At 34.9% G+C, this 8,975-nt stretch overlaps 1 long non-coding RNA gene across 1 annotated transcript; it reads right to left on the bottom strand.

Annotated features, from left to right (window-relative positions):
• Positions 1-284: 284 nt before the first annotated feature.
• On the bottom strand, positions 285-8,196 carry LOC309612003. Its single transcript, XR_014234883.1, has 2 exons — positions 5,547-8,196; positions 285-5,225 (listed from the first exon to the last, which is right to left on the bottom strand). It is a non-coding gene; the product is annotated as an uncharacterized lncRNA (long non-coding RNA).
• Positions 8,197-8,975: the final 779 nt, after the last annotated feature.

Below are 8,975 nucleotides of genomic sequence, written 5' to 3'. Positions count from 1 at the left end.
AAGAAGGCACGTTTAAAATCTGATTACAATGCAATTGACAAAGAAACTTGATTATTGCTGTGACATACAACACTTTAAGATAATAACTAGAGTTATGGCTGATAACATTTTACCAGGACATATCAGAATTTTAGGAACTCCATATAATTTCTAGGATATCTATATTAATAACATTTACCATACAATATAACCTAAGAAGATTTATTACTCATTTGACAATATTTCCCATGTAATTTAGCATATCAAATGAACCTAATTAGTTTAATATTTCTCTTTGGGATGTGTCAGGGGTCCTTTGAAGCATCCCAAATTTAGCTAGAGGTCAAAAGGACTTCATTAGAATTTGACTTAGGAAGACTTGCCAAAAAATATCAAAAAGGGTTTAGAACACTCAGTCAGATAGGATCACAGGTCACTGTGAAATAATAGTTATTCACTTAGCCAATGTAACAATAAAGATTTCAAAAGCAAATACGAACAGATCACTTAAACGGTAAAGAAACTTGAAATCTGTTATCAAAGGCAGTTCAACATTTTAAGAAATCTTGTCCTCTTAATAGAGAGAGAAGCCAAATTCAAGTTTTGCACATGCTTACTTTTAAAATTATTCTTAATAGAGTTTATCTAAAAGTTCTTATCTCATTTATGTTTTCTTTCCCTAAAAGTTTCTTCACATCAAAGTACTTTCCTTGCTGAAAAATTTGTAACAGTTATAACAAGATTTTATTCAGCTTATATTAAACCTAGGCACAATAAAAGTATTAGACTTAATGTTGATGACTCTAAAGACATGTATATATTAATTAGATCAACAAACTTAAACATTAATACCAGGTATTAATTTAATACTGAGTATTTCTCAGTTCACATGAACCTGAAATTCATTTAGCTTAATTTCTCTTGTATTTAGAATTGTTTGATTTGTAACTGCTTACTTTTCTTTAAGCCAATTAAAAAGAGCTCACTTACAAATTAACCTCAGCAATATTATCCAAAGACAAAGACTCATACTGAGACATACATATATCCAGACACACACAACAAGAGATCTAGCTTCATTTTCTAAACTTAGTCATAAATCAGATATCACAATATAAACCTTACTAGTTTATAAATAACAGTTGGAATAAGAAAAATTTTTAAAGACTTTTTTTCCCATACTTTTTTTCCCTCAGCCTCAGGAATTAGAGATGGTCTAGATAAGTGTTCCTGAGAGCTCTGGTTTCAAGACACAGGGAGAGAAAAACAGGTTCTCCTAGTAGGACTTATTCCCTCAGGGTCAGAATTCTGAAGAGATTTTTTTTTTTTTTTTTCCTTCAAGCTAGCTTTCTCTCCTGTTGGGAATTAAACAGGAGTCCGTTAACCCTAGACTGGCATTGTGTACTTAATTGGTGCAATTGAAGGTTCATAATTTTTGTAGATACCCCTTTTTCTTTCTTCTTTCTTTTTTTTTTAGTGATCTTGAAAAGTTGGTCAGCCATTGTAACAAGGGTGTTTGTATGTAACATGGATCAACCTAGATTGTGTCTTTTGACAAGAGTAGCTAAATACTCATCTAAACCTTCTAAAACGGTGGAGTTAAGCAAAGGATCATTTTGGTGGTTAGAGAATAATTCAGGAGTCAAGCCAGAATATTGCTTAAGAGTTTTTTTTCAAACCTTTCATAATAGGCCAGAATGTATTCATCCAATCTTTGCTTGCATTTTTGAATCTCTGTCCAGTCTATGGTTTTTGGAAAAAGCTCTGGGATCAGTTCGAGTAATTTCTGAATTAATTCCTCGCATTCAGTGTGAGCCTGTGGTTGAAAATCCATTAAGGTATGTTTCCATCCTTTCTTTATTCATTCCCTTGCTTTGCTTTCAGAATCTAATAGCTGTATTAATTGATATAGATCTGAAAACTCCGGGCTCGTAGATTGTGACGGTTGACTCAAATTCCTTAGCAAATCCCAATGGATCCTGACTTGGATCGAAAAATTCCTTAGCCAAGGCTTTAAGTTCTGCTAGGGTTCAGGGTGTGTACGTAAGCACCGAGGACGGTTCGCCTCTCCCTGTAATAGATTTCTCCTTAAAGGGAGCTGTAATTACTGCTGATTTTTTTTCCCCTTTACTAGGGAATGGAGCAGCAGGAGGTGAAATACTTGGAAGGGAAAAAGAGATAGCATCTGGGCCAGGCAATTCAAATAGAAGAGGTTATGTGGGAGAAGCAGAGGGAGAGACAGTGTCAGAGACAGAGTGTTAGTAGCCTTTTTTTAGTTCTGATATAGTTTCAAGAAGTTACCCTATCATTTCCTCTTTTAGAATCTTCTAGATACCAATCAAAGTAAGCATTCCATTCAGTCTGTTTGAACTTATGGCCGGCTTTTTCTAACTGTGCACACCAAAATATCGATTTTGAAATATCAAAAGAACCCCAATTTGGCCATTTTTGGTTGAGATCTCCTTCAGTATAATTTCCCCAATTAAGTAGGAACTCACAAGTATGAGTTTTGTACATACATAAACCTGCTGTTAGTCAGAGGCTGGCTTTCTGACTCCCCTTGTTTCTGTGTTTGAGAGGCTCTATTTCCCATATTAAAGTTGAATTTGTCAGCAATAAAATTTACTAGTGAAATTGTGTGGTGGGTCAGTGTGCTGCTTGTGAGCTTAACTCCTCTAGGCCTCACCCCAGAATCATTTCAGCCCTCTTACGTGTTTCGGTTTCTCCCTTCGGTGATCTAAGATGACCGTGGATGCTCAGATCGCTGAATGGCCAATTCTTATCTGCGACACCTGGACGAGCAAGCATTTTAATTAATGAGTGGGGTTTCCCTATGGAACCACTGCACAGTATGAGGACTCTGCCTCCACCACTCCCGTAAATTTCTCAGTTGCCTGAGAAAGCCACAACCGGCAGGGAGGAGTATTGTCCCTTTTCTTTGGAGAAAAGCTCTCATGTAATGTCTTCACTTTTATCCCAACAAATTCTATTAAGGCAGCCGAATTGAGGAAAATCATCAGATCAACCTCTTACCTAAACACTCTGTGCAGACCACTCAGTCTCCTACAACTGAGCAAATCTTGGCACCTTTCTACCAGGCCCCCATTGCACCCAGTATCTTTCACCTGGGTGGGTCCCCAGTATCTTTCAACAGGCCCTCCCCAGTATCTTTCAATGGGGAGGGGGCAGGTACCTGTTATACAATGCCAAATAAAACTCAGGATCATCAACCAATATGGGATATCCGGGGAGACAGCATTTCAGATAGCTCTGAGAAACTGCTCCAAAGAGGTAGGGAAGAAGGCCAGTATATATGTGATTTTGGTGAAGGGGGAGTTCATGCAATGAAGCACATATTTTTTGCAGAAGATTTCTGCTATTCTTGTGAAGGTTACTGCTAGTCATGAGGAGCAGACATCACCATGAAGGATTTTAATGCTTTTCTAGATATGAGGAGATACAAGAATTGGGCTCATAAAATCAGCTCCTGAAAATATCTAACTATCTGAAGACCTGCTCTGCCAGTTTTTCCCAGAGCACAGAGTGCCTCATTTCTGCTCTCCACCCTGAACTCCGTTCAGGGGATGTTGAAAATCAACAGCTGCATCAGCACATGATTTAATCCTTATAGAGGTAAGTGACAAGTGCCAATGGCAAGTGCCAATTTGTAGTTGGCACTTAAAATAGATCAAGAAGGTAGATAAAAATACTATATGATGAGAAGAGAAATCAGATACAAAAGAGATACAAATAAATTGAACTGGAGACAAAAATAGATATCTGCGATTTTAAAATGCACTAAATAGAATTAATGGTAACAGCAAGATATCACTGAAATTTAATTCATACTAAGAGAAAATGTCTACAGTGAAGCAAAAAAGGAAAAACTACTGAAAAAATAAACAGTATAAAACTCTAAAATATGTTTAATTGGAGTCACAAAATAAGGAAGCATATTGTAAAAAAAAAATGGCCACAAATTTTCCAACTGTGATAAAAATATAAACCAACAAATCTAAGAGGCTAAATGAAACCCAAGCAAAATATACATAAAGAAAGCCACATCAATGCATTTTAGTAAAAGTGCATCTAGACAGTTTTAAAGGGAAAAATGTTTATAGAAGCCAGATATCAAAATATGTTATATATAAATAAATAAGAGTTATAGCTGACAACATCAGAATATATGTAAGCTAGAGAAGATGGAACAGCACTTTTAGAAGCCAAAGAAAAACAAGAAAACCCATCAACTTGGAATTCCATACACAATAAAAATATGTTTCAAAAATGAAAGTAAAATAAAGCTTCTTTCTAAAAACAAAAGCTGAGAATGTCCATTACCTATTACCTTCACTATAAGAAATACTAAAGGAAGTTCTTTAAGCAAAAGAAAAATATACCAGATGAAAAATTGAATCTATACAAAGGAATAGAGAGTGCCAGAAATGTCAAATATTTAGGTAAATATAAGAAAATATTTTCTTATATTTAAAAATCTCTTTAGAAGTTAGTGGAAGGGATTCTGGGCATCCAAGGAAATGGCAGAAATGTAAATATGATGTTCCCAATTTTTCTTGCAAAAAGACAATTAAAAAAAAATTAACATTGCCATATGGATATTCATGTAGACCAACAGAGGAAAACATAGAAACCAGAAACAATGTCACATATATCCAGTCAATTTTTTTTAAACAAAAGTACCTAGATAACTAAATTGAATAACAAATTTCTTTCAACAAAGAATGCTAGATAAAAATGGTGTACACAAGATAAAAGCCAAAAAAACCCACTGGAAACAGCACATTGTTGAGAAGTGAATGGCAAATAAAATATCATATTATGACATACAATGAAATACTAATTTGCAATAAACACAAAGAAATTATTGATAAATAGAACATGGATGGAACACAGAAGCAGTTTACTAAGCAAAGGTAGCCAAAAACAAAAGAATATATACTGTATAATTCAATCAGTTTAAAGACCTAGATAGAGCAAAATTATAGTATTAGAAAGAAAACAAGTGGTTTCCAAGAGCTCTGGTCAGTGTAGGGAACTGCCTGCAATAAAGTAAAAGATAATTATTGGTGTGATGGAAATGTTCTATATCATAATTGTGGTAATAGGCACATTACTGTAAATTGTAATGCATACTTTTCAGATAGCACACTTAAAATTGATGAATTTTATTTTATTTAACTATACCAAAATGAAGCAAGCTTTTAAAAAGCAAGAGAGGGGCTTCCCTGGTGGCGCAGTGTTTGAGAATCTACCTGCTAATGCAGGGCACACGGGTTCGAGCCCTGGTCTGGGAAGATTCCACATGCCGCGGAGCAACTGGGCCCGTGAGCCACAACTACTGAGCCTGCGCGTCTGGAGCCTGTGCTCCGCAACAAGAGAGGCCGCGACAGTGAGAGGCCCGCGCACCGCGATGAAGAGTGGCTCCCACTTGCCACAACTAGAGAAAGCCCTCGCACAGAAACGAAGACCCAACACAGCCAAGGCTAAATAAATAAATAAATAAAGTTAGAAAAAAAAAAAAAAAAAAAAGCAAGAGATATTGATACAATATTAATCATCCATTTATTATCATTTGTACAAAAACTTTTCTGTAGTTGGCCCCAATGTAAATAGTGGCAACTTAAGAAGGGTATAAAGTAGTCAGAGACTGCTGAATGAGGACAAGAGTCTCTTTCTCTGATCAGGAGTCAGGTTTCCTTTAATGTTCAATATTCCTGCTGTTTTCTCTGGCTTCCAAATAATTTCTCACTCTCAATCCTGTTATATTTGTGTGGGGGGAGACAGGAAGGTGGTGGTGAGAGAAATCATAGGACATGGGTATTTTCCTCTTAAGATAGGCAGAAAAGTGGTCTAACCACAATATTGACATTATTGCTCTTATAGAGATAAGTCTGTTTGCAGTACAAAAATAAATAATATTTATTAGGCTAAGTTGTGCTCACTAATGAATGATCACTTATTTGTTATCTTTTAAATTTTTACAGTGAAGACATATGTACACTAATTAAGTCTGTAGATTCATTTTTAGAAAGGAGGAGAAAAACAAAATAATGTGAAAGAAAATTATAAATAAACAGAAGTTTTGAAATTGTTCAGGATTAGAGAATCAGTTGTAAAATTTAAAAATTAATCCTCTGCAGAATCCCAATTTAAAGGTGACAAAATAGAAGTTCACTGTACCTGAGACATTTCATAATGAAGATATTGCAGATGTGAAATTATGATATGCAATGATATTTTCTTCACGTGACATTATTTTCAAATATCTTCATGTGACAATTTTTGGTTTTCATAAAGTACAGAGAAATAAATCCACCAGTTAAGAGATATGATTGTTGACAAAAATTATAACACAAATTGTATATCACAAATAATATCACAAATTTTCCTTTGACCACTTTTAGAAGAATTTGTGATGGGCCTGCGATAATCACTGTTGATGCTCATATATCATTTAGGATCACAAGTACCTCAAGTGAGTCTTCTGAAATGTTTCTTCTTGTACACTATGATTCTGTGGCTATAAGATAAATGTGTATTCAATAATGTATATCTCACATTATATATACATTATGTTTATATTACATAAACAGTTGACCCTTGAACCAAATGGATTTGAACTGCACAGTTCCACTTATATGTGAATTTTTTTTTCAATAAACATGTACTACAGTACTATACAATTTGTGGTTGGTTGAATCCAAAAATGCAGAATCTTGGACAGAGAAGTCCAACTGTAAAGTTAAATGTGATTTTTGAGTGTGCAGGGATCAGCACCCCAAACCCTTGTGTTGTTCAAGGTTCAACTGTATACACACATACACAGACATATATAAGTAATATGAGATATACATTATGTGTATACACGTGTTAAAAAACATAGAATATTGTATTAAGAAGATATAGACTAAGTGTTCAGAAGTTGCTACTGAAATAAACTTGCAAATATAAAAATAATAAACCATCAAAACATGATTAAATGATTACCAAAATTGAGTTAGTTAACGTATACATACATCACCTCACATAGTTATAGTTTCCTTTTTTTTTTTCTTTAAGTGTGGTGAGAACATATGATATACTGTTAGGAAATTTCAAGTATATAATACAGTATTATTAACTATAGTCACCATGTTGTACATTAAATTCCCAGATTATTTGTCTTATAACTGAAAGTTTATAGCTTTGACCAACATATCTCCATTTTCCACACCCCCCGAATTGTGGTAACTATCATTCCATTCTCTGGTTCTATGAGTTTGTCTTTTTTAGATACCACATATAAATGAGATCATACAGTGAAAAATCCTGCAATGAACATGGGAGTTCATATTATCTCATTGAGATACTGATTTCCTATCCCTTGTATGTATACTCAGTAGTGGGATTGCTGGATTACATAGTAGTTCAATTTTTGAAAATTATTAAAGAAACTATATACTGTTTTCCATAATGGCTACACCAGTTTACATTCCTACCAACTGTGTACAAGTGTTCCCTTTTCTCCAAACCCTCGTCAATACTTGTTTCCTCTTTTCTTTTTGATAATAGCCATCCTATTATCCTATTGGATGTGAGGTGTTATGTACCTTTTCATGTACCTGCTGGCCATCTGTAAATCTTCTTTTGAAAACTGTCTATTCAGTTTTCAGTTTCTCTGCCCACTTTTGAATTGGATTATGAGATTTTTCTTTTCTTTACTTCGCAACTTGCACAAAATGTTCATCTCTAGCACATTTAGATAAAGGATAACTAACTATAACATAAAAATACTGGGGGAAAAGAACCATACATCAGTAGAGTCTCAAGAAAAAAAATGTAATAACATTTGAATCCCTTATTGTGGCTGGCAAACATTATAGGTGTAAAAATCACATTTCTATATAACAACTGACATATAATATGTGAGCACTTGAGAACCTTTGTAAGGCTGTGGGTAAATTAAAATGTAACACATGGATAGAGTTTCAGAATGTACTGTCAGGCCGACTTCCACAGTCTTGCCTCCAGGGGTTCTTAGACTGTGGCCAAGAGGGACTGGAGCTGGGTCATAGGCCAACTTCAATGTCAATAGCTGGGATCAAAGTCAGCAAGCCTGTTACCTGAAGCATGGCTCCTCCCAGGTCCTTTGACATATTGTGCTGATGGCAGGACCAAGGCCAAATAGGGCTGTGGCTGAGTTCACAAGGGTGCAAAGCTACTGAGTCAGCCAACTGAGCAGAGCCTGCCTTCTCAAAATGACCCTCTTTGGTCTTGGACTCCACTGCAGTTTCACAGTCTTCTACCTGGATCACAAAGTTCCCACAAATGCACTTTTGTCTATGGATAACTTCCATATTACAGTTGCTGAGGAGGGATATGAGCAAGAGATCTTCTATTCTGCCATCTTGTTGACATCACCTAATTTGCAGATTTCAACTTTTAATAGTGTTTTCTTCCACCAATGTAAGTGCTTGATCCTGGTTTGTGTGACTTTTGAATACATACTTTCTTGTAAGTTTGAATATATTTCCTCAGCAATTTGGCATTTTAGTCACTGACATAAGTTATAAATGTATGGTAACAATAAAATAGAGTAAGATGCATTTTTAGGATTAAAAAAAATTCTGGCTGTAACATTGTATTCAAAGAGACCATAAAGTTTCTCAGAGAAATGAACAGGCTGTTATGCTCATTAAAAGCTCTTAATTAATTAGCTTCCTTCAGGTGACATTCTTGCACACTAATTTAGGACACTACACAAATGACAAAGATGCCATTGGAGCATTGAGAAGGTTATTTAATGACTGCCCAACGAAATAAAGTACTGTATGAATCATTTAATTGGATATGTTGCTTAAACAACTAAGTTTTTTTTTCCTTTTTGTTATCAGGTACAGAGGTGACTTTCCTGGCTTTTCTATTATTATTTTAATAGTGTATGGATGGATCAATTTGAAATTGAACAGTCAGCTCTAAAATGCTAATTCTCCTTA

Source organism: Balaenoptera borealis (genome assembly GCF_965194805.1).
Source record: "Balaenoptera borealis genome assembly, chromosome: 15".
NCBI lineage: Eukaryota > Metazoa > Chordata > Mammalia > Artiodactyla > Balaenopteridae > Balaenoptera > Balaenoptera borealis.
The sequence above is the reverse complement of the archived record's forward strand: the minus strand, read 5'-3'. Positions and strand labels throughout refer to the sequence as shown.